This window comes from Sphaeramia orbicularis, chromosome 15 (assembly GCF_902148855.1).
Source record: "Sphaeramia orbicularis chromosome 15, fSphaOr1.1, whole genome shotgun sequence".
In the NCBI taxonomy this organism is placed as follows: Eukaryota; Metazoa; Chordata; class Actinopteri; order Kurtiformes; family Apogonidae; genus Sphaeramia; species Sphaeramia orbicularis.
The window spans coordinates 31,433,712-31,456,207 of NC_043971.1; the positions used below are offsets into that span (position 1 = coordinate 31,433,712).

At 38.7% G+C, this 22,496-nt stretch overlaps 1 long non-coding RNA gene across 1 annotated transcript; it reads right to left on the reverse strand.

Moving 5' to 3' along the window:
* Positions 1 to 9,948: 9,948 nt before the first annotated feature.
* LOC115434289 (uncharacterized) lies at positions 9,949 to 11,290 on the reverse strand. The gene is made up of 3 exons (XR_003937501.1): positions 11,182 to 11,290; positions 10,181 to 10,255; positions 9,949 to 10,027 (listed from the first exon to the last, which is right to left on the reverse strand). It is a non-coding gene; the product is annotated as an uncharacterized LOC115434289 (long non-coding RNA).
* Positions 11,291 to 22,496: the final 11,206 nt, after the last annotated feature.

Here is a 22,496-nt window from a genome sequence, read left to right on the forward strand (position 1 = left end):
ACAATTAATCAAAACTTAAACTTACAAGAAATACTGCTTTGATATTTACCCTAAAAATTATTGACAACTTGGCATTTATGTCAGTCACAATATGTCAAATAACAAAATGTCAAGTTCTACAAGCTGTAGATGTGTCCTGATATTTTTATGTCTATTTTAAAAAAAAGGAAAAAGATAGAAAAGAATTATTTAATATAATTATAAATTTAATATAATATAATTATAAATTTAATATAATTTAATTATAAATATAATATAATTCTAAATTTTATATTATTTAAAATTTGATATAATATAATTACAAATTTAATATAATTCTAAATTTAATAATATAATTATAAATGTAATATAATTCTAAATTTAATATAATATAATTATAAATTTAATATAATATAATTACAAATTTAATATAATTATAAATTTAATATCATTTATTTGGTTTAAACACACAAAACATACCTCCCATGCATTCATCCATTCACCCCTATTAAGTATACATTATGTACTATTATGAATAAAAAAGAAAAAAAAAAGCATTCTCTATTTCTATTCTAGAATGTGGATGACGTAATTTTGACGCACACCCAAAAGGACAGCACGCCAGCGCAGCGACCCTCACCCACGCTCACCCACACACGCACACAGGCACGCACGCACGCACAACCCCTACTTGGAGTCGACACGCCTCCAGGGGCGAGTGAGTTCTGTTTTCCTACCAGCCAACCTCAACGGAACCCATTGGCCCCGCCCCCTTCGGCGTATGCCCCTGGGGACGTACTGGCACGCAATCGCCCGTGGCCCCCCCTACGCCTTGCCAGCCCAGCCCGCACAGCACTGGACCAGGGATGATTACGTTCTTCCAGACGTGGGCGGAGCTTATCACCCAACCACCCCCTCGATAAGACCGTTGGCCCCACGCCCTTCCGCTCGCACCCTGAGCACCACGCCGACCAGGTGACGCAGCGTAGTGCCACATTGCTAATGCCAGTACGTCTGACCATAGGGGTTCCCACCTGGACTCGTACCCACAACATTTGCTTTGCGAGACATGCGCTTAGACCACTGAACCAACGAGCTGCCCCACCCATTGGAAGCTCGGTACTGTATTTAACCCTTATACAAATTACGTCACGCCTCACCCCTCCCACCCCCAAAATGCGTTCTAAAAGAACGTTCTAAAAAAAAAAAAAAAAAAAAACACAACTATAGACAGCCTACCTTGGAAATGAGTAAACGCCTCAAATCAAGTCAAATAAAGATAATAATAAATAAAAATTAAAAAAATAAATAAAGATTGAAGTAGCCAATCGCGGAAGAGCCTTTCTAGCCAATCAGAGGCAATGGTACGTGCAAATTCATGTCTTTGCAAACGGGAGGAAATACCGGATTTAGACCAAAGAAACTTTCTCATTTTCATTAACAGTTATTATTATGTTGGTCCTCCATAACTTTTCCCCTCACAAATCTTATACAGGGTGTCCCATAAGTCTCCATACATAGGAAAAATAAACATTTCTTGGCATAAACCATTTTGATTTCTAGAATATGCTCTATGTGACTGCCATTTTGTCGGGAACACGTTTCAATGCGTGTCCTCCACTGCTGAAGAACTAGAAAGAAATAGAAAGAAATACATGTTAGAACCATGGAATGGATTATGTCTCCTATGTATGGAGACTTATGGGACACCCTGTATATGGAATAACCGGAATATATGTTTCAAACGTAAGTCGTTGTTTTTAAAGAATTGGGTTGATTACTGAACACCGCTTGTCTGTCAGTTGTTTAACAGGGAAGGTCACTTATTTACTTACAGTGAATTTTGGTTGGAATATAAAACTCCGGTGCTCCCTACAGAATATGCAGTTGTGTTTGATTCTATCCCTTCAGGTTTAAAACCTTTGCTATCTTCTACTATTAGTCCTTCAACAACCATTAGCCCTCAAACTGCACAATCAGAATTATACACAGGAAATTTACAACCATTCTTGAGTAAAAAAAACCTAATAATAAATGCATTAGAGAAGTGATTCAAAGGGATACAATTTGTAAGCCAGCTTCCATCTTTTTTTGGAGTAATTCATATTCTGATGTGGAATGGGAAAAGGTATGGTTATTACCAAGGAAGTGTTTCATTTCCAATAAAGTGACAGAGGTGTCTTTAAAACTGTTCCGTAGGTGTTATCTAACTAATTCAGCTCTGATTAAGCAGAAGATCAGTGTCGACCCTTTATGCTCATTTTGTCATAATTCAGATGAAACATTAACTCATTTGTTTTGGGAATGTGCCTTTTGTTCAACTTTTTGGTGTGATATCAATCTTTTTTTTTTTAAATAGAAAGCTGGATATTTCTTTTAACTTCAAAATTGAAGATATTTTATTTGGTTTCTTTATTACTGATTTGCCTGTTTGGAAATCGTTTATTCTTAATCTCATTTCCTTATTAGCTAAATTTCATATACATACAAGCAGGTCTGCCAATCAGAAACCCAGCTCTGTGGTCTTTAAATCTTACTTGAAATCCTATCTAGACACACTTAATTTTTGCACTAACCCTAAAGCTGTGAAGACTAAAGCCTTATGTGAAGAGTTTAAGTTGTAATTTATTTTTTTCTCTTGTTTATTCCTTTACTTTTATTTTATTTAATTTACTTACCCATTTATGTAATTGTATTTAATTTCTTCCTGCCTCACCTCAAGCATTATATTTTTTTTCTCCATGCCATGTTCTGGCCTATGTGTATATGGTATTTTGTAAAGTATGAAAAAAAAGGAGAAAAATGAAAAAAATAAAAATTTAAAAATTCAAAAAAAATATATACAAAAGTGTCTTTCATTTTGAGGTCAACAGTCAACTAATAACCCTACACCAAACCTAATGCCACTGGAATAAACCTACCTTTTACATGACTGTAACCGAATATTTCATATTAGTTTGGGCTTTGATCCAAGTTTACGACCAGTGCGGTGCTTCTGTTTGGCTACAATAACGGTTTACGAGGGCCTTAAGCTCTCATTGCTGGCTCAAAGGAGTCACAACATCAACTCAACATTTTCAGTATAAAAAAACATAATGGAAAAACATTTACAACAGCCTTGAACTAAATAATTCAGGCTTTTATGTACATTACAATAAACAGCATTAGATTTAAGTCCAAATTAGAAATATTATTGCATCTTTTTAAAACAAACATCTGATTGGGTTTGAATTCATGTTTTGACACTTAAATCTAATGGTATGATTGTTCATTTCCATATTTTGAAGTTTAACATGAGACTGAACTCCAACATAATTAGTTTACTATTTCAACAAAAACTTCCAAAGGCAATAATTAAATCAGTGGTACCTGGTGGCAAATATTTGATCCACAAGCACCAGGCTCATTGATTCCAAAGTAATTAACTATACAATAAATATACAATAGATGTAAACAATGTGAAAAAACAAAAAAGTAGGACATACAGGGGTTGGACAAAAAAAATGGAAACACCTTAAAAAAATCAACAAAATATAATTTAATATGGTGTAGGTCCACCTTTTGCGGCAATTACAGCCTCAATTCTCCGAGGTATTGATTCATACACGTACACGTATTCATACGTGTACCCCGCCTTCGCCCCTATGTAGCTGGGATAGGCTCCAAGCGACCCCCGTGACCCTAGTGAGGATAAAGCGGGTTCAGAAAATGAATGAATGAATGATTCATACAACTTGTGAATTGTTTCCAAAGGAATTTTAAGCCATTCTTCAGTTAGAATACCCTCCAACTCTTTTAGAGACGATGGCGGTGGAAATCAACGTCTTACTTGAATCTCTAAAACTGACCATAAACACTCAATAATGTTGAGGTCTGAGGACTGTGCCGGCCATATGAGATGCTCAACTTCATTAGAATGTTCCTCATGCCATTCTTTAACAATTCTAGCTGTATGGATTGGGGCATTATCATCTTGAGGTGAAGGTGTTTCCATTATTTTGTCCAACCCCTGTACCTCTGTAGAAAGTCATTTAATTCAATCAAAATCTTGCAATGAGAAAAAAAAGAAAAAAAAAAAAAAAAGTAGTATCCAATTTGTACATGTCTGCTCCATAAACTACTGGGTTCATCCATGGCCAACGCTCTACGCTTCATCCAGGTTTCATGAATATATGTGCAGTGGATATTCAGAGAAATAAATTAACAAGCAAATGGAGGAGAGAAAATAACATCTTCAGAGGACTTAACAAAAATATGTCAGACAAAAACAGATTTAACATGAACAAAACATTACGATGAGCAACTCGGTGGTGCAGTGGTTAGCACTGGTGCCTCACAGACAGAAGGTCCTGGGTTGGATTCCAACACTGTTGATGGGGGGTGGGACCTTTCTGTGTGGAGTTCACCTGTTCTCCCCGTGTCTGCGTGGGTTCTCTCCAGGTACTCCGGCTTCCTCCCACCATCCAAAGACATGCACCGATAGGTTAACTGGTTAATCTAAATTGCCCACAGGTGTGAATGTGACAGTGATTGTATCTATATGTTCAGCCCTGAGATGAACTGGAGACTTGTCCAGGGTGTACCCCGCCTTTGCCCCTGTGTAGCTGGGATAGACTCCAGCGACCCTAGTGAGGATAAAGCAGGTTCAGAAAATGAATGAATGAATGAAAACATTATGATGGGCAGTGAAGGCCACAATTTCATCTCATTTATATTCAGGAATGAATGTCATTTTAGCAAAATTGTGTAAAAGTTATTCTTAAAGCAGCGAGCTAATAATTAAAAACCATTTCACGATACAGTCTGAAACCACAGACGTAAACAGGGTAACTGCTGATCCAACTAAATAGTCTGCTACAGTGCTGTATAAAAAGTTGGGCATTAAATCGTATCATCAACAGATATGACAATTAAAGAAAAGCAGTTTCGGTGAATTACAGGCTTGTTATTTTAACCAGAATAAAAGCCAGGGATTGTAGTTTTGTCCTCCGTGAAGCTGTGGCAGCAGCTCAGTCAATGTGAAACTGCAGAGAAGTTGTTCATCTGACTTTTCCTTCAGTTCATCAGCATGAGCTTCTCCTCGCAGACAGATGGGAACGCACCATATTCCTCTTTATCTGCCTTCGAGCGACTTTTAAAAACTCACTTTTATAAACAAGCATTTCATTAAATCAGGACAGTGTAGTGTGTGTGTGCATATATTTGTGTATGGAGGTTTGTTTCCATCTGTATTGTGTCTGTGTGTTGCTGTATTCAGTGTTGGCTGTGGGTCTGTCTTAGGGGTTGTTTGTGACATATGTGACCATGGTGTTTGTTCAGTGTGTGTTGCTTGTGCCAGAAAGTTTGTATCTGCATGTTGAAACTGTTTTCTTATTCTTGTCTTTCCTATTTGTTCTTATCTATGTCTCCTTTGTGTGAAGCACTTTGTAACATGTTGTTTTAAAAAGTGCTATGTAAATAAAGCTTGACTTACTTACTTACTACAGTGTTGACCATTCAAACAAAACAGACACTATTGAAGTGATCGTGGGTCCTGGTCTGTGGACCTGGTTCTGGCCTTTGATTCTGATCTGTAGTCCTGTTGTGGGGTTCCAGTCTGTGCTCTGTGACCTGGTCCTGATCCTCTGTGGTTTCTCTTCCAGATCGAGGCTCTGAAACTCTTCTCTCAGGCTGAACTGGTTTCCTGGTTCCTGGAACACAGAAACAGCAGCAGAAAACTCAGCGTCCACGTAAGTAAAAGAAACTAAGCCGGCCAAAACCAAAGACACATTCATACAGTTACACAAAAGATGACTGACTGCAGGGTTAGTGGTAGCTCACAGGAACTAACTGTTTATCCCACCCCCTTTAATACAACACTAATTAGATCAATACAAGAAGTCTACACACAAATATGTGTGTGTGTGTGTGTGTATATATACACACACATACATACATACTTACTTACACACACATAATTTTTTTTGCTTAATTCAAGCAAAAAAATCTGCCAATGGACCAAGTGAAAATTATCTTGTTCAGATTTCTTGAAGTCAGATTTTCCATATCTATTGTCTATAAATCAGTTCTTCTATCTGACTGAAAAGTTCCTCTTCAGGTGATTCTGTCTGATTTTCAGTGGGATCAGATATTTGAACTAGAAATGAGACAAATACATGTGGACAAATGTAGATTTTTGCAGTGCACTACATAGAAACCCATATAAATACAGTTGGCTATAATCCATAATTATATGCATTGTTCCTTCTAATTTACACTATATATGACTATTTCAATGATCTTTTTATATATCCCACAACTCTATTAGTTTATATAAAATATGATCTATACTACAACACTCCCATGTTCTGTTGTAATATTCACCGGTGTCATTAGATTTAATGTTAGTGTTTGTTTCACCCATGTTTCAACGCGCTGGTTTTCTGGCCCTCGTCAGGTGGTTGGTTTCGGCGTGGAGGAGAACGACCCTTCAGACCAGAGCGTCCTCTGCCCCTCAGACGGCGCCGACAACCCCCCGTCGTCCGTGTACGGCGAAGTCAGCGAGCTGAGTTTCCTGCTGGCCTGGATGCCGCAGCTGCAGGACACCACGCTCATCACTGACATCAGAGCCTTCACAGCATCGCTGCCGCTCCACCCCTACCACAAGATCCTGCACTAGGTCGGCGTCAGTGGAGCCCCGCCTCCGTCTGGGATGATGCTGCAACTGTGGCGACCGCTGGCAACAACATCCACACTGTGTGATCAGAGAAGAGGCAATGTTTTGTTTTGGGTTTTTTTTGTGACGCTGCGTTCACAACCTGCGGGAAAAAACTGGAAAAGACATGAAGATGAGGCTTCGATTTGGTTTTCTGCCCCTTTAACAAAATACTTGTGCATTTACGGTCGTACTTACAGAAAAAGAGAAAAAAAAAAAAATTCTTCTCTAATTTCTCATTTTCTTTAACCTAACAGCCAAGCACTTAAGAAAAAGTCAGCAAAAATGATTAAAATAAGTATAATAAACAAAAGTAACATTAAATCAGATTGTAAAAGCATGAAAAGAGACAGGATTGAAGCAGCGCTCTGACCTTAGGCCTAAAGCTGCAGGTTTCAGTTCAGCTCCACAGGTAACATCTGGAGAGGATGCTGCATAAAAACACATCTGCTAAAATCCTAGTTTTATACAGAAACTGATCATAAAGTTAGAGATTACAACTGAAGCTTTGGATCATCATCATCAAATCCTTCTGAAAACCACCGTCACGACAGTTTGATCAGACTTTAACACGTAAAACCATATGTTCTGCATCTGTTGAATCTTATTTTTGTGTATTAACAGTAAACTGATTCCTGCATAAAAAAAGTACAAACATACAGTTTTACTACACAAATACATACCAGATGAGGTAACTAAGAGGATACAGGCAACAATGGCTCCAAAGCAACGAAGAGGATACAGGCAACAACGGTTCCAAAGCAACTAGGCTGTGAGACACCTACACCTGCACCTCTCTCCTCTCCTTCCCCTCCCCTGCAGCAGAAGTCATACACATGCTTACTAACCCAGATTCTTCGTCTGCATATCAGCTGTCTACACTGACGTCACACACCTACGCCAAGCACACACTCACATGTTTTAAACAGTTGTCAATGATATCTTTAAGGGTTTTTTTGGTAAAAACTACTTCTTGGTAGATTTAGAAACTACAAGTTTAGTTTTATTGGGAACAGGGGGTTTTACTCTGAAAACTATCTGACAAACCCATCCTTTCTAAAGTAGCCAGTGGTGAAACAGTCCAAGTGTATTTCACTGAACCAATGTTGTGTTCACTGTCAGACTTTTTTTTTTTTTTTTTACACATACATTTTTGTTTTCAACGGCATGCCACCCTTGAAAGAAAAAAAAAAGCAAAACAAAAAAAACCAAAAAAAAAATCTCCTGGCCAGAGATCTTATGGTTAACCTGCATTACATTGCACCTCTCATGTTTCAACAGTTCATCCCCCCTCAGTTCAACCACTGTTCACAGAATCCACTCCTCACACATCTCTTGTGCGTCCTCGTTCACAGAGCTCATAGGACTTAGATCCACAGCATGCCAAGCGTTTTGGATCACTGACTGGCAGCCCTCACCATCAGTTTCCATTCTTCCTTTATATTTCTGCCAGAAAGATTAAAAAAACAAAAACAAAAAAAAAAAACAGGTTTCATTCAATATTGTACACATTAATAGATCCATGCCATCCTTGGTGGTCATTCTGCGTACAACTGCATCCAGTACATAGGTACCATGTATGTCTGATTAAAAATTAATAATTGCCCTCCAATCCATATTGCCCCTAAAATCTGATTATCACCCAAAATGTTTGATCCTCTCAGACCAGGGATTAAAGCAAAATTTTTCATCTGACTGAAAATTTTCTTCTGGTCAAAATCATTGGCCACTATTAAAAATGATGCAGTACAATACTACAATAGCGTACAAGTTTATATAGTCAAATTTGGCAATACTGTGAAACACACTGAATGGGACAGTGTACAGGTGTAGAAGATTAGTAACATGGATAAATGTCAAAATGGACAAAATGTCATGAGTGGTATTGGTGGGGGGTCTGGGGGTCCTCCCCCAGAAAATTTTTAAAGCTTCAGGTCAATTTTGGTGCTCTCTGGTTAATTTTAAAGGGTATGAAAACCTTTGAAGCAACTGAAAATAATAACTAGAAGAAAACCTTACTGCAAAAAATGAGTGAAAAACTTTTTATTTAACAATTCAGGAACTCCTAAAACATAACTCCAACTCCAACAGCACATGAATTTTGGGGAAAATGTCTGTGTAAATGTAACCCTAACTAATCTTCAGTTTCTCAGATTGATGGCGGATCAGGACTTTTTTACCATTGGAATCATACAGAATTTTCTTGTGGCAAACTACGCACATGCACGCACCAGGCTGCTTCATTTTTTGCACCATGATCCAATTGGAGTTCCATCGTCTCCCTTCTCATCAAGCCATGCCCACCTCCATCTATTTTTCACGCATCTCTCAATAGTTACCACCTCAGCACCTTCCTCTACAAACGTGTCCATGATGTCGTATATGCTAGCCAAAATAATCTGTACGTCGTCAAACCTGCGTCCACAACCCCCTCCCGCCAATATCATGTTCTCTTTTGATTGGAAGAAATTACGTCAACTGAAACAGAAATTATATTCCGTTACAGATACTCTCTGAGGGTATTTAAAATACAGTGGCTTTGCAAATACCAAGGGTGTTACTCATTCATTCAATTTTATCTTCGTACTGTACCACACAGATAGAAATAAGATGCTAAACGGGTCAAAATAAAGCACTTATGCAGTCGGGTGCATAATCGCGTAAGGCCGCGGCGTGCACAGCCGCATGCACGGGAAGGGCACAGACACACAAACACACACACTAGTCATATACCGGCAAGAGGAGATAAGCTATTAACCAAAACATGAAGGTACATGTAGATCAGTTCTGTCTTCACTTTTCACTGTGGTTCTTTCATAATGAAAGCTACTTGTTAGCACTAAACTAAAGTTAGCGTCTGGAGGCTGAACTTCGGTAAAGCTGAACTTGTCCATGTGTTTGAGGCACAGAATGGGCAGCGTTTCCTTTCAAAGATAAATAGTCATCAATCTCTCCTCCCGACATAAAAATAAAGAAGCCATCTTCTTATCATCACTGTTAAACCTATCAGCCCCCTGTGCGTGGCGTGCCTGTGTTAAACACCTGCAAATTCAGGACAGCAGACCCAGGACAGGATCGCAGTGCCGACTGGACTCCGCGAAACACGTGGGGAAGTTACTTCAATATGACTTTTTTCCCCCCTTAGTTTTTCCATTTGACGGAAATCTGTTGTGGTGATGGAGAACTTTAATATCTGATATAAACCATGTCACACTCATGCAATATTTCATCAAACATTACTAAGCAGGAAATTGGATTTAATTTACCTTTCTGACTGTTGGGTGGACTGACCACTGGACTTGTCTGATTCTGGTCGCTCACAGCTGACTGGTTCTGATTGCTGTCAGTTGGCACCTATAATGGATAAAACAAATAGGAGAGGGACAATAAAGAGACAGGTACTGGGAATGTTCCACCAGAAAGGATAGCTCTGGTATCTCTAGATAACTTTACAAGATACAATCAATGCAAAATACTGATTGAAATCTATCACTTATGAAGCTATACCTCATTAATATTTTTGACTGTGGATGGGGAATTTGAAGCTCCACAAACTGTTGAATGCATTTCCTCATCAAGACCCTGCAAAAAGAAGAAGAAAAAAAAAAAGAGGGATATCTTAAATATGTGAAGATAGGGTGTTGCTTATGTAACATTACAAGAAAGGTATTATGGCTGTGCCTCTGAAAGTCTTTTGTAAGACACAAATCCACTCTGAAACAGTTCTTAAGTCACTTAGCCAACCACATGACTACTGTCTGTAGATTCCAAAAACTATCTTCTAAGGTAACACTGACTCATGAAATCAGCACTGGATTACTTCATTGTTTATCTACTGCAGACATGTAAGTCAACAACCCAACGTACACACTTAACCAACATAAAAAAAATCAAGTATAGTAATTCAAGTATTTCTTAAAAACCAATATGATGCTTCTTTCAACTCCATATGGTGGCAGGACCATATAAACCATAAGGACTTCGTAAATCACATTTGGTTAGGCCACAGTTCGACACACATATACACTCAGATATACTGACTGAAGCTTTGAAAAGAATGTTATGAGAGAATCCTTCTATACCATCGTCCACACAAACCATGTCCACATAAACCATAACACTGTCCACCCTAACCATGCCATACTCATGCCAGTACACACACTGTGTACTGACATGTCACTGTAACACATGTTTACATTACTTACACTACTACTACTACGTTTTTTTTAAAATCTTAGCCTTTCATACTGTATATCTCTAATTTGCATATATTTTTCAATGCACAGTTTTATAATTTCAAGGTTTTTTTTTTTTTAAAGATATGTCTGTATCTTATTGTTTTGTTATCAGAGGTATGTGCACTGTCCCTGGCAGAGACCATCTGCAATTTCATTGCACAACTGGTGTAATCATAATAAAGCCTACTCTATTCACACACAGCATCAATGAAACATGTTTGCAGTCGAGAAATTTTGCCCCAGTTAAGCCATAAATCAGATTTAATTTACCTTTCTGACCATGTTAGGTGGACTGACCACTGGACTTGTCTGATTCTGGTCGCTCACAGCTGACTGGCTCTGGTTGCTGTCGATCAGCACCTGTAATGGATAAAACAAATAGGAGAGGGACAATAAAGAGACAGGTACTGGTAATGTACTAGAGAGGACATTTGAGGCTTTAATAAAAGAAACCATCCTCTTGTTGACAAGGACACAGAGGAAAACTTTGTTTTGAATCTCTAGATAGCTTTACAAAATACAATCAATGCAAGATATTGATTAAAATCTATCACTTATGAAGCTATAACTCATTGATATTTTTGACTGTGGATGGGGAATTTGAAGCTCCACAAACTGTTGAATGCATTTCCTCATCAAGACCCTGCAAAAAGAAGAAAAAAAGAGGGATATCTTAAATATGTGAAGATAGGATGTTGCTTATGTAACATTACAAGAAAGGTATTATAGCTGTGCTACTGAAAGTCTTTTGTAAGACACAAATCCACTCTGAAACAGTTCTTAAGTCACTTAGCCAACCACATGACTACAGTCTGTAGATTCCAAAAACTACTATCTTCTAAGGTAACACTGACTCATGAAATCAGCACTGGATTACTTCACTGTTTATCTGCTGCAGACATGTAAGTCAACAACCCACCGTACACACTTAACCAACATAAAAAAAAATCAAGTATAGTAATTCAAGTATTTCTCAAAAACCAATATGATGCTTCTTTCAACTCCATATGGTGGCAGGACCATATAAACCATAAGGACTTCGTAAGTCATATTTGGTTAGGCCACAGTTCAACACACATATACACTCAGATATACTGACTGAAGCTTTGAAAAGAATGTTATGAGAGAATCCTTCTATACCATCGTCTACACAAACCATGTCCACATAAACCAGGGGTGTCCAAACTTTTTTTCAAGAGGGCCAGATCTGATAATGTGGACATTGCCAGGGGCCAGTGGTCCCTTTGGACATTTTTTAAACCGTAAAAATTACATATAAATGCGCTGTTCTACAACAATTTTATTTTCATTGTCACAATATCATTTTTTTAAATGGCAATGTAACCAAATCTAAGCCACTCAGGTGTGAACAAATTAAAAAAAAAAAAAAAAAAAAAAAAAACATTTCTGCCTTCCTTTCACATCTGGAGTCAGTTAACATAGAACAAACTGTATGGAGTATCTTAAACTTCCAAGTTGATAAAAAATCTTAACCCCACATTCATTTTAAACATGACTTATATCATCACTCATATATTACTCAGTAATGCAGAGTCTGTTAACATTTCAGATGAAAACATATGACTCTTACTCTTGTCTTTCACAAAATCATTCAGAAAGTAATATTTTGTGTCACATCTACAAGTACATAACACCAGCAGTTATAGGCAACTAACCTGGCAACTTGGTAGCTTGCCTTGGTGGTGAATTCATTGAACTCCCAGGTTCACATGAAGAGTCACTGTTGTGAGTTTAAAGCAGCTTGAATTTGCTTCACTTTTTCGGAACGCTCACTCCCTGCTAGCTTGTTGTATGTGTTAGCTTGTTTTGTCTGCTAGTGTGTCTTTACATTGAATTTCTTAAACAAGGCAACAGTCTCTTGACAAATTAGGCAAATACAATCGCCTCGATTTTCAGTGAAAAAAAAAAATTGTAATTCCCATCTCTCCTGGAAGCGGCGGCCCTCACTGTCAACTTCCATTTTTTTATTTACAGGCGCCATGGTTAGAAATTAGTGAGAAGGGTTCACGGCAAAGTCACAGAGCCAGATAGAGTTAGAGTGGTGCTGCCACCATGAGGCGAAAGGAGAAACTGCATTTTGAACCTTTTGTGATTCATGTACTCAGTTCAACAGTCCAAGCGGGCCATAAATAATACATTCTAAAACCCAAGCTGTGGGCCGTCTAAAATCTGACCGCGGGCCATGATTGGCCCCCGGGCCGGACTTTGGACATGCCTGACATAAACCATAACACTGTCCACACAAACCATGCCATACTCATGCCAGTACACACACTGTGTCACTGTAACACATGTGTTTACATTGCTTACACTACTACTACTGCGTTTTTTAAAATCTTAGCCTTTCATACTGTATATCTCCAATTTGCATATATTTTTCAATGCACACTTTTATAATTTTAAGTTTGTTTTTTTTTTAAAAGATATGTCTGTATCTTATTGTTTTGTTATCAGAGGTATGTGCACTGTCCCTGGCAGAGACCATCTGCAATTTCATTGCACAACTGGTGTAATCATAATAAAGCCTATTCTATTCACACACAGCATCAATGAAACATGTTTGCAGTCGTGAAATTTTGCCCCAGTTAAGCCATAAATCGGATTTAATTTACCTTTCTGACCATGTTAGGTGGACTGACCACTGGACTTGTCTGATTCTGGTCGCTCACAGCTGACTGGCTCTGGTTGCTGTCGGTCATCACCTGTAATGGATAAAACAAATAGGAGAGGGACAATAAAGAGACAGGTACTGGAAATGTACCACCAGAACCATCCTCTTGTTGACAAGGACACAGAGGAAAACTTTGTTTTGAATCTCTAGATTGCTTTACAAGATACAATCAATGCAAGATACTGATTAAAATCTATCACTTATGAAGCTATAACTCATTAATATTTTTGACTGTGGATGGGGAATTTGAAGCTCCACAAACTGTTGAATGCATTTCCTCATCAAGACCCTGCAAAAAGGAGAAAAAAAGAGGGATATCTTAAATATGTGAAGATAGGATGTTGCTTATGTAACATTACAAGAAAGGTATTATGGCTGTGCTACTGAAAGTCTTTTGTCAGACACAAATCCACTCTGAAACAGTTCTTAAGTCACTTAGCCAACCACATGACTACAGTCTGTAGATTCCAAAAACTACTATCTTCTAAGTCAGCAGTTCCCAACCTATTTAGGCTTTAGGCCACTTTCTACCTCCTACCTTATATACCATCGTCCACACAAACCATGTCCATATAAACCATACTACTGTCCATACAAACCATGTCATACTCATGTCAGTACACACACACACACACACACACACACAGCACCACATTTGCAGTTGTGATATTTTGCCCAAAGTTAAGCCATAAATTGGATTTATTTTACCTTTCTGACTGTGTTGGGCAGACTGACCACTGGACTTGTCTGATTCTGGTTGCTGACAGCTGACTGGCTCTGGCTGCTGTCATATGCAACAGGAGGAATATGGCCCTTGCTACTCTTCAGATAAAATATTGTTCAACAGTAGGTAAACAGGTTCACATTTGAAGAACCCATTAAGTTTCCTGGCTGTATAGTGCATGTGTCTCTCCCTAAGTGGAGAAACACCTTTCCACTATAGAAATGCACTGTTTGGAGTCTGCATGACATTAACAGGAGAAGGATGACCGTTGCTGTATGTGCAGCTGTTCTTGACTACTTAAGGCTGAACTGCATTCTGCCACCCAATGCTTTAGTTGTTACATGTGTTGATAGTGCACAATGTCCCCCACAACATGAAACAGTTTCACTTATACAACCAATTTCAGTGAACTTCCAAAAGAACCACACTGACAAGGCTATGGCAAGGGAAATATTTTAACTGGAGTCCACTAGCAGCCATGGCTTTCATATTAAAAAAAATTAAATGGTGTTCAATCTGACTGATTCTCTGCATCACCATCCTCAGTCTCTAAATCACATCTTCCTTCTTTCACTCTACTTCATTCACTATAGATTATTACTGCAATAATATTACACTAATAAAAATAAAAGCAGGTCAGCAGCATTTTAATTTTGTGATATGACAGTGATAGGAGCCACATTATGATTTTGGGTCCAAGAACCTTGTGAGATTAACACAAACCGGAGTTATCACTATAGTGATTTTGACATCAGATTAATTTCTGATTGTTTGATTCTTATTTAAAAACATAACTACAAGAGACTAATTACTGAGAAAGTTCAGCTAGACGCATGCTTCAAAAAACTGTGAACCAACAACAGGAGAAAGACATTCAGATCCTCCTCTACCTGTTCAATCTGTCAGTCCCAAACTGATGAGTAATAAGAACTAGTGTAAAGGCCAACATTTAAAGCAGGCTCAGCTGTGTGCTGACTGCTCAGAACACCTGCCCCTGGCCTCCTCAGTTAACTACATGCACCAGGTACAGGTCAGGTTTGTTTCCCCCTCATGTGTTACACAAAGCAGGCCATGAACATTTTAAAGTGGTATCCTATCATCACATAATCGTTACAGTATAAAATATCCTGCTGTGGTTCATATTTTCCCCCAAAAGCCAAACCTGAGCTGTCCTGCTGCTGTCTGTCTTCCTCTCCCCCTGCCCCGCATGCACACCGGAACGTTAACGAGGCTTAATTAACAACCACCGTAGCTTGCTGCACATACAGAAAACTAACAACGGTGTCATATTATATACAGTGCTGTTACTTTTCAATCATAAGGCCAAACCTGTGCTGTCAGACTGCTGTCTACTCTCTGTGTACACTTACGGTTAAAGACTGCACAACGTAATGTTAATTAGGCTTAATTAATGAGCAAGCTATAGCTTGCTGCAGGACACAAAACCAACAATGGTGCCATAACATATACTGGTTTATAACTATTGAATCCAAAAACCAAACCTGAGCTGTCGGCTGTCCTTGACCTCTTATTAGCAAAGCTTTTAGCCATAGCAGCGTTAGCTAATGAGCGTTAGCTCTCTCATCTAACTTTACTATGTGCAAAGAACACACACATCGATGGCTTGACACACAATCAGCAAAAAAAGGCTGAATTAGATTAAAAACCCTTACCTGTATGTGTTTACTCCGTTAGTTAGTCCACCAAGCAGTGACTTCCTCCTCCAGTATTTCATTTTTAAACGTCCTAAGGGTCTGGAGACGGTGTGGGCGGACCTTGGAATCGACGTATTGTAGGTACCGCCCACTGACAAAAACCAGCCAATCAGAAGAAAGCCCGCCAAATTTGACGTGTGTATTGAAAATGTGTCAGGAAGTGCAGTTCCACCACTGACCAGTGGCGACGCTGTCCTATACACTGGGATACAGTCAAAGTCAGGTCAAGTAGTACATAAGGACTTTCAAAGAAAAAGCGAAAAAGTGTTATTTAGACACTCGATAACACAGTAACACTCTTTGTTTTCTGAGGACTCTGGCATGGTCCGGTTAAGCCACATAGGTCCTCGGAGCCCAGGTGTGTAGTCAGGTGAAATGTCCCTCTAAACCACAAATACCAACGCACACACACACACACACACAATGTTATTACCTTCGCCAAGGAGGTTATGTTTTTGCCGGCGTTGGTTTGTCTGTCTGTCCGTGTGCAAGATAACTCAAAAAGTTAAGGACGGATTTGGATGAAAATTTCAGGAAATGTTGATACTGGCACAAGGAACATATGAATAAATTTTGGTGGTGATTGGGGGGGCAGAGGGGGGCTCACTGATCTGCCTTTGTATTCAGTGTTTTAGAGTCATTTTTAGTATAATTATTAGATTATTAAATTCATGGGCTGCTGATCCACTGATCCAAGGTAAGATTATAAACACCTTTAAATGACACTGGGTGTGTGTCGGAGGATTCAGAAATGGATGCATCCAGAGCAGAACAACAGTCAAGTGGAGCATCTGACTGAATTTACTTTTTTTATGACTTACATTTTTTTAAATTTTCTTTTTCCAAGCATATCACATCATCACACATATAACATTAAAATTAGAATACTGAATGTACATTTTTAATCACAGCACTTATTTAGTTCTTGTTTCCTCTGATATATTCACATCATCATGTTTAACATAACTGAATCTTCACTCTGCTACTCTGCACATCATGCTGAAACTGACTATTGCAGTCTGTAAGAGTTACTTTAGTTAAATAGAAATTTGCCTATGTGATTTTGTGGTGTTCACATACGAAAATAACAGATCTGAGTTACATGTGAACAAAAGGATCAGAATGGGGTCACTTTTGGCTGTATTGTGAACATTAGCTCCATTCACACTGCAAGTCTCAGGCTATGTTCAGACAGCAGGTCTTAAAGCACAATTCAGATTTTTTGTGTGCTCGTTCATATTACACATTAAATGCATCTTCTATCAGTTTTGAGTATGAACTGAATGCGACCCTAAATTGGCACACACTGTGTTTTCATTTATCCCGCTGCTGGGACTCCTATTTTTGGGGCATTTCGCCCGGGGGTGAGGTTACATCCTACGTCACTGATGTGTTTGATGTGGGTTCTTGTGTTGGCGTGGTGTCATAATCCATTTATCCCCTAATCCTAACCCTAACATGTAGAACATAACCCTGCCCCCAGGCAAAATATGTATATCAAAATGCCCCCAAAAATAGGAGTGCCCCCGCCGCTCGTCCTCCTGGGACACAGAATTGTGATGTTTGTCGCATTTCAGTGACGTAAAGGTCAGATAAATGCGACCTGGCCATTCAGACTGAAGTCACATTGCAAAAGACCAGATATTTATAGGATTTAGGACCACATATGAAAGTGGCCCAAATCATATTTGTGCTGTTCAAAATGTCTTTATTGGATACAGGTAAAAAAAAAAAAAAAATCAGATTTGGGCCACATTTGCCTGTAGTCTGAACGTAGCCTATATGCTCAAATCTGATCTTTTCCTAAAATCCGATTTTTTTTTTTTACATGGTTTTTCACAGTATATATCTGCCATCAGATTTTGTGTGAACAGTCTATGACCTGAAGTGACTCATACACAAAAGGACACAGGTCACACAGTGCACTGAGTTTACAGAAGTAAATATGGATCGTGCTGGGTCCCACCTCCTCCAGCGCAGAATAGTGATATAAAAGTGAAAGTCAAACTCAAGTCACATTGTAAAACATTAGATGTTTTTGATTTACGACCACAAATGGAAGTTGCCTGGGTCTGATTTGCAAATTTTGTATGTGTGCTGTTAACACTGTCATAAAGAAGTCAGATGTAGGTCACATATGTGCAAAAAACAGAAAAAAGAAGTCTGATTTGGGCCACTTTTACCTGCAGTGTGAACGTAGCCATAGACAATTTATTTTCAATGAGTGTGGCGCTGCAGTAACTGACCCAGAGTTTGATTTACCAATCCCTGTATTAAAAAAAAAAAAATTTCCCAAGATTCAGACTAAATGGTTGTTTGTACCAAATCTGCTTCGTGTAACCGTGTCCTGCTCTTATACAATGTCTGTAGGATGCCGATAACTAGCATCCTTCCACTTTATGACAAAAAGTAAATCCATCATTCACATCATGCAGGTAAACACAGATTTGGGAGGTTGACTTTGCTTCTTTTAGCCTTTTAAAAGAAAATTAAGAGGAAAATTTAAGGGAATGTTGCTACATGAGACCCAGAGATTAATAACTACATTCACCTTTTGTTATATCACAGAATACTGGACAATAACCTGACAGCCAAAAAAAGAACAAGATAACAAGTGTTGCTTACAATCAGATTTATTTGTTCTTTTAATCAACTCAAACACATGCTGCTAACAAAAAAAACCCCCCCAAAAAAACAAGGCCAGAAAAATATGGCAGAGGCCACGACAGTGCTGGTTCTGCCAAATTAAAATAAAACAGGGTCTAACTGAACATCTAGATCAGGGGTGCCCAATCCTGGTCCTCAAGAGCTACTATCCTGCATGTTTTAGAGGTTTCCCTCTTCCAACACACCTGACAGTCATTATCAGGCTTCTGCAGAGCTTGATGATAGACTTACCATTTGAATCAGGTGTGTTGCAAGAGGGATACATCTAAAACATGCAGGATAGTAGATCTCGAGGACCAGGATTGGGCACCCCTGATCTAGACGATGGAAAAAGAAAAAAAAAAAAAAGAATACTACAAACGGCTTTCACAAAAACTTACACAGGTGGCACATACCAATAAACCTAGTGTACTAAACAAAAGATGAAAGCTGTGTGAGTGCAAAAATGTACAGAGCGCCTCAAAAATCACCTACAGTCCCGAACCTCACACCAAATGGCCTTCTAACAAACAGAAAAACACTCACAAAAGACTGACATGGTAGCAGAGGCTGATCAAGCAGCAGTCAGGGAGAAGAAGAGAGGGGTGAAGTTTTCAGGGGGAACCTTTTCATCTGTCTTCTGGGAGCTGATTGGCTGGCTGGATTCTGCTGGATCCAATCACAGGCTGTTCAGCCTGCCCAGGTGGAAACCAATTTGGAAATTACCTGCAGAAACAAAAGGGAGGGGGGAAAACAGGAAAAAACACAGCCCTCTGCTGTCTGACATGTATGACCTTATCTGCTATTTCTGTGATTAAGTGTCTTTTTCCCCTTTTTAGTTTTTTTACCATGTTTAGAATTTGGATTTTCAGTCAGACATCCACTTCAAATTCACATATGTTGACTTCTTTTGCTTTTGGATAGCTTTGGAAGATATCTTTTTTATATTAACTTCAGTAGATAAAAATAAAAACATCCTACAGCAGTGAGCCCGTCCAATAAACAAATGAGTTTTCTTTTTTCTTTCTGTCTTTTCTAAACAGCAAAGCAGTGTACATTGTCACAATCATGTAACCTGTTCCTGTTGTCTGAGCGTTCATGAACTCAGACTCAGGTGACATCAGTTCAACTATGAGGGTTTTAATAATTAGACTGTGGAGATTGAGATTTATTGAAAGCAGACACATGTTTCAGCTAGTTGGAGTGTTGCAGCTGTTGGCTGTCAAGTTTTTGAACTCTTACAATAACCTTTTTCATGGCAGATATTTTGACTTTTAAGATAGAAAATACATTTGTTATTGGTATCATTAAAAGTTATCAGACCTTGTGATTGTGCATGCTGGTTGATTAAAGGCCACTTTTGGAAACTGAACAGAACAGAGCAATAGTTAATGTTATCACTAACATTTGTGCCATTTCTGTCTTAATGAGCTAAAATGTATGCTGTGGCAGGTCTATATATTCATGTTAGCATTTGGAGTCTATCTTTAAACATGTTGCTTCTTGTTTGATCGTACTCTAAACACCACAGACTTCTCATCTGTGTCTGTGAACATAAAGAACTGATCATTTGGCTGTGAAGGGTTTTAGAACATGTTCTACCACAGGCACTGGGATAGAACACCATTCTACTTATTATGCAACATAATTCCCAGAGTCCTTGCCCTTATGAACGTTTGCCAATTTCTTACTATAGTACTTAAATCTTGGATTTCCAGTTTCTTCTGCTTCTCCTGCCGTTCTGTCCTGCAGCTTGTTCTCTGTTGACTCCTCTTGTACTTATTCTCTACCTCTTATTCATATTGAGCATAACTGTAAAAAATGGCCACAGCTGGTAAGGTGAGTGCATTTCAACATGTGTTGGTATGTATGTGGTGTGTTTTTTGTAAAATATTTGCATACTTGTAGGCTGCACTGAGTGCACGTGCACTCTGAAAATGTGTATATTGGATAATGATAATGAGATAAAATATGAAAACCTATTGTGATTTGTTATTTTGGTCGCAATTCAGGCTTCAACAGCTGGACTGCAGATACACAAAGAACTCTGGAAATGGTTACTCAATGTAACTTTCACTGCTGTGAAATTTGGATTAATGTTTACCCTAGTTTTAATGTAGATCTTTTCGTTCCTCTCTGTCTTCACTGGAAAATCCTCTTCTCTTAACTTGCACTGATTCTGGGGTGAATGACAAACAAAAAAGGAAGTAAATAAAAGCAAAGTGTCACATTTCTACTGTGAAAAAAAAATCCCTAATGCACAGAGCAAATATTAAATGCATGTTTCAGTATTCTATACATAGACTTTAACTCCATTTTATGTACATTTTTAAAGGAGCAGCTGGTATTAGTGATATTTTAACAGCTGCAATGCATTATTCATTTTAAAAGAGAAAAAAATGCGACAAATATTTAATCCACATTGCTGTGATGAACTACTTTGAAAGAAAAACAATATGTCTTGGTTCAGGACAATGTAATATCCTTCTGGCTTAAGCTTGTGGTTTAATTCTGTACTTATAAATGGTTCCAAACAGAATGTCTGTGAACTTCATGTGGTGTCATTACCCATTAGGTTATCAAATGCAAGGCTGCAGTGGCATGGGAGTCCAACAAGCCTGTGGCGATCGGGGGGATTGAGGTAGCCCCTCCCCAGGATGGTGAGGTTCGGATCAAGGTGAGGAAGTATAAAGATGCAAACAATAGAACCACCAAAGATAAATGACTTTTGGTTTAAAGTGAACAAACACAACTAATGTTACTTTTTGCAGCCTGTATGATCCTTTCATGTTGAATTGTTTTCTGTCCGGATTGTGGTGACCTCAGTGTGCCATACAGACCTGTACCATCTTTTTGAGAATATGCATGAAGACGACTTCCCAGTCGTCCTCAGCTACGAGGCAGCAGGCATCATAGAAAACATTGGACCTGGGGTCACCGAGTTTCAGCCAGGTCAGATTGTGCTCTTGGGAATTATGCTTTTTAGCTTACTCTGCCCAAGTGACATGACATGAACCATGGTAGTAGTACAGGAAGAAGGAAGTAGACAGACATGTATCCAGAGTGACCTGAGTTTTTGTATCGTCCTGAGTTTTTGTATTGTTCTGCCCACACACAAATAATGACATCCAGAAACATCCTGAACACAGTAAAACAAGAGAAAAATAAAATACAGGCTGAGGGCAGGGTCTCAGCAGGTAAATACACCACCACACACTGATTCAGCAGTCACATATTTCGTGTTTTGTTAAATCTCTATATTAACAGAGCAACAACTGACTTAAAACTGAGGTCACTGACATTTTGCAGCATTAATGTTTGCCTTTCAGGAGACAAGGTGATTCCTCTGTTCCTTTCCCAGCGTAAAGAATGTCATTTCTGCAAACATCCCAAGACCAACGTCTGTGAGAAAGCATGGTCAGTCCAAAACTTCACTTCACCTTCCTTGCCTCCAGTGCTGCTACTCACACTGGTATACGAATGCGTATGAATGTTCGGTGGTGGACGGAGGGATGGTAGGCGGGAATTGGCAGCCATGCTTCTGTCAGTCTGCCCCAGGGCAGCTGTGGCTACAGATGTAGTTTACCACCACCAGAGTGTAAATGTGTGAGTGAATGAATAATGGATCCACTGTATGCACTTTGAGTATGCATTCCTAGAAAAGCGCTATATAAATCTAATCCATTATTATTGTTATTGTTATTATTAAAACACATTCATCTCTGTTGGGCTGCAGTTAGGTCTAAACAGTCTAAGAGTGACAGTAGTCAAACAGAATAAGAGATGAATTCTGAGAATTGTAGAAATA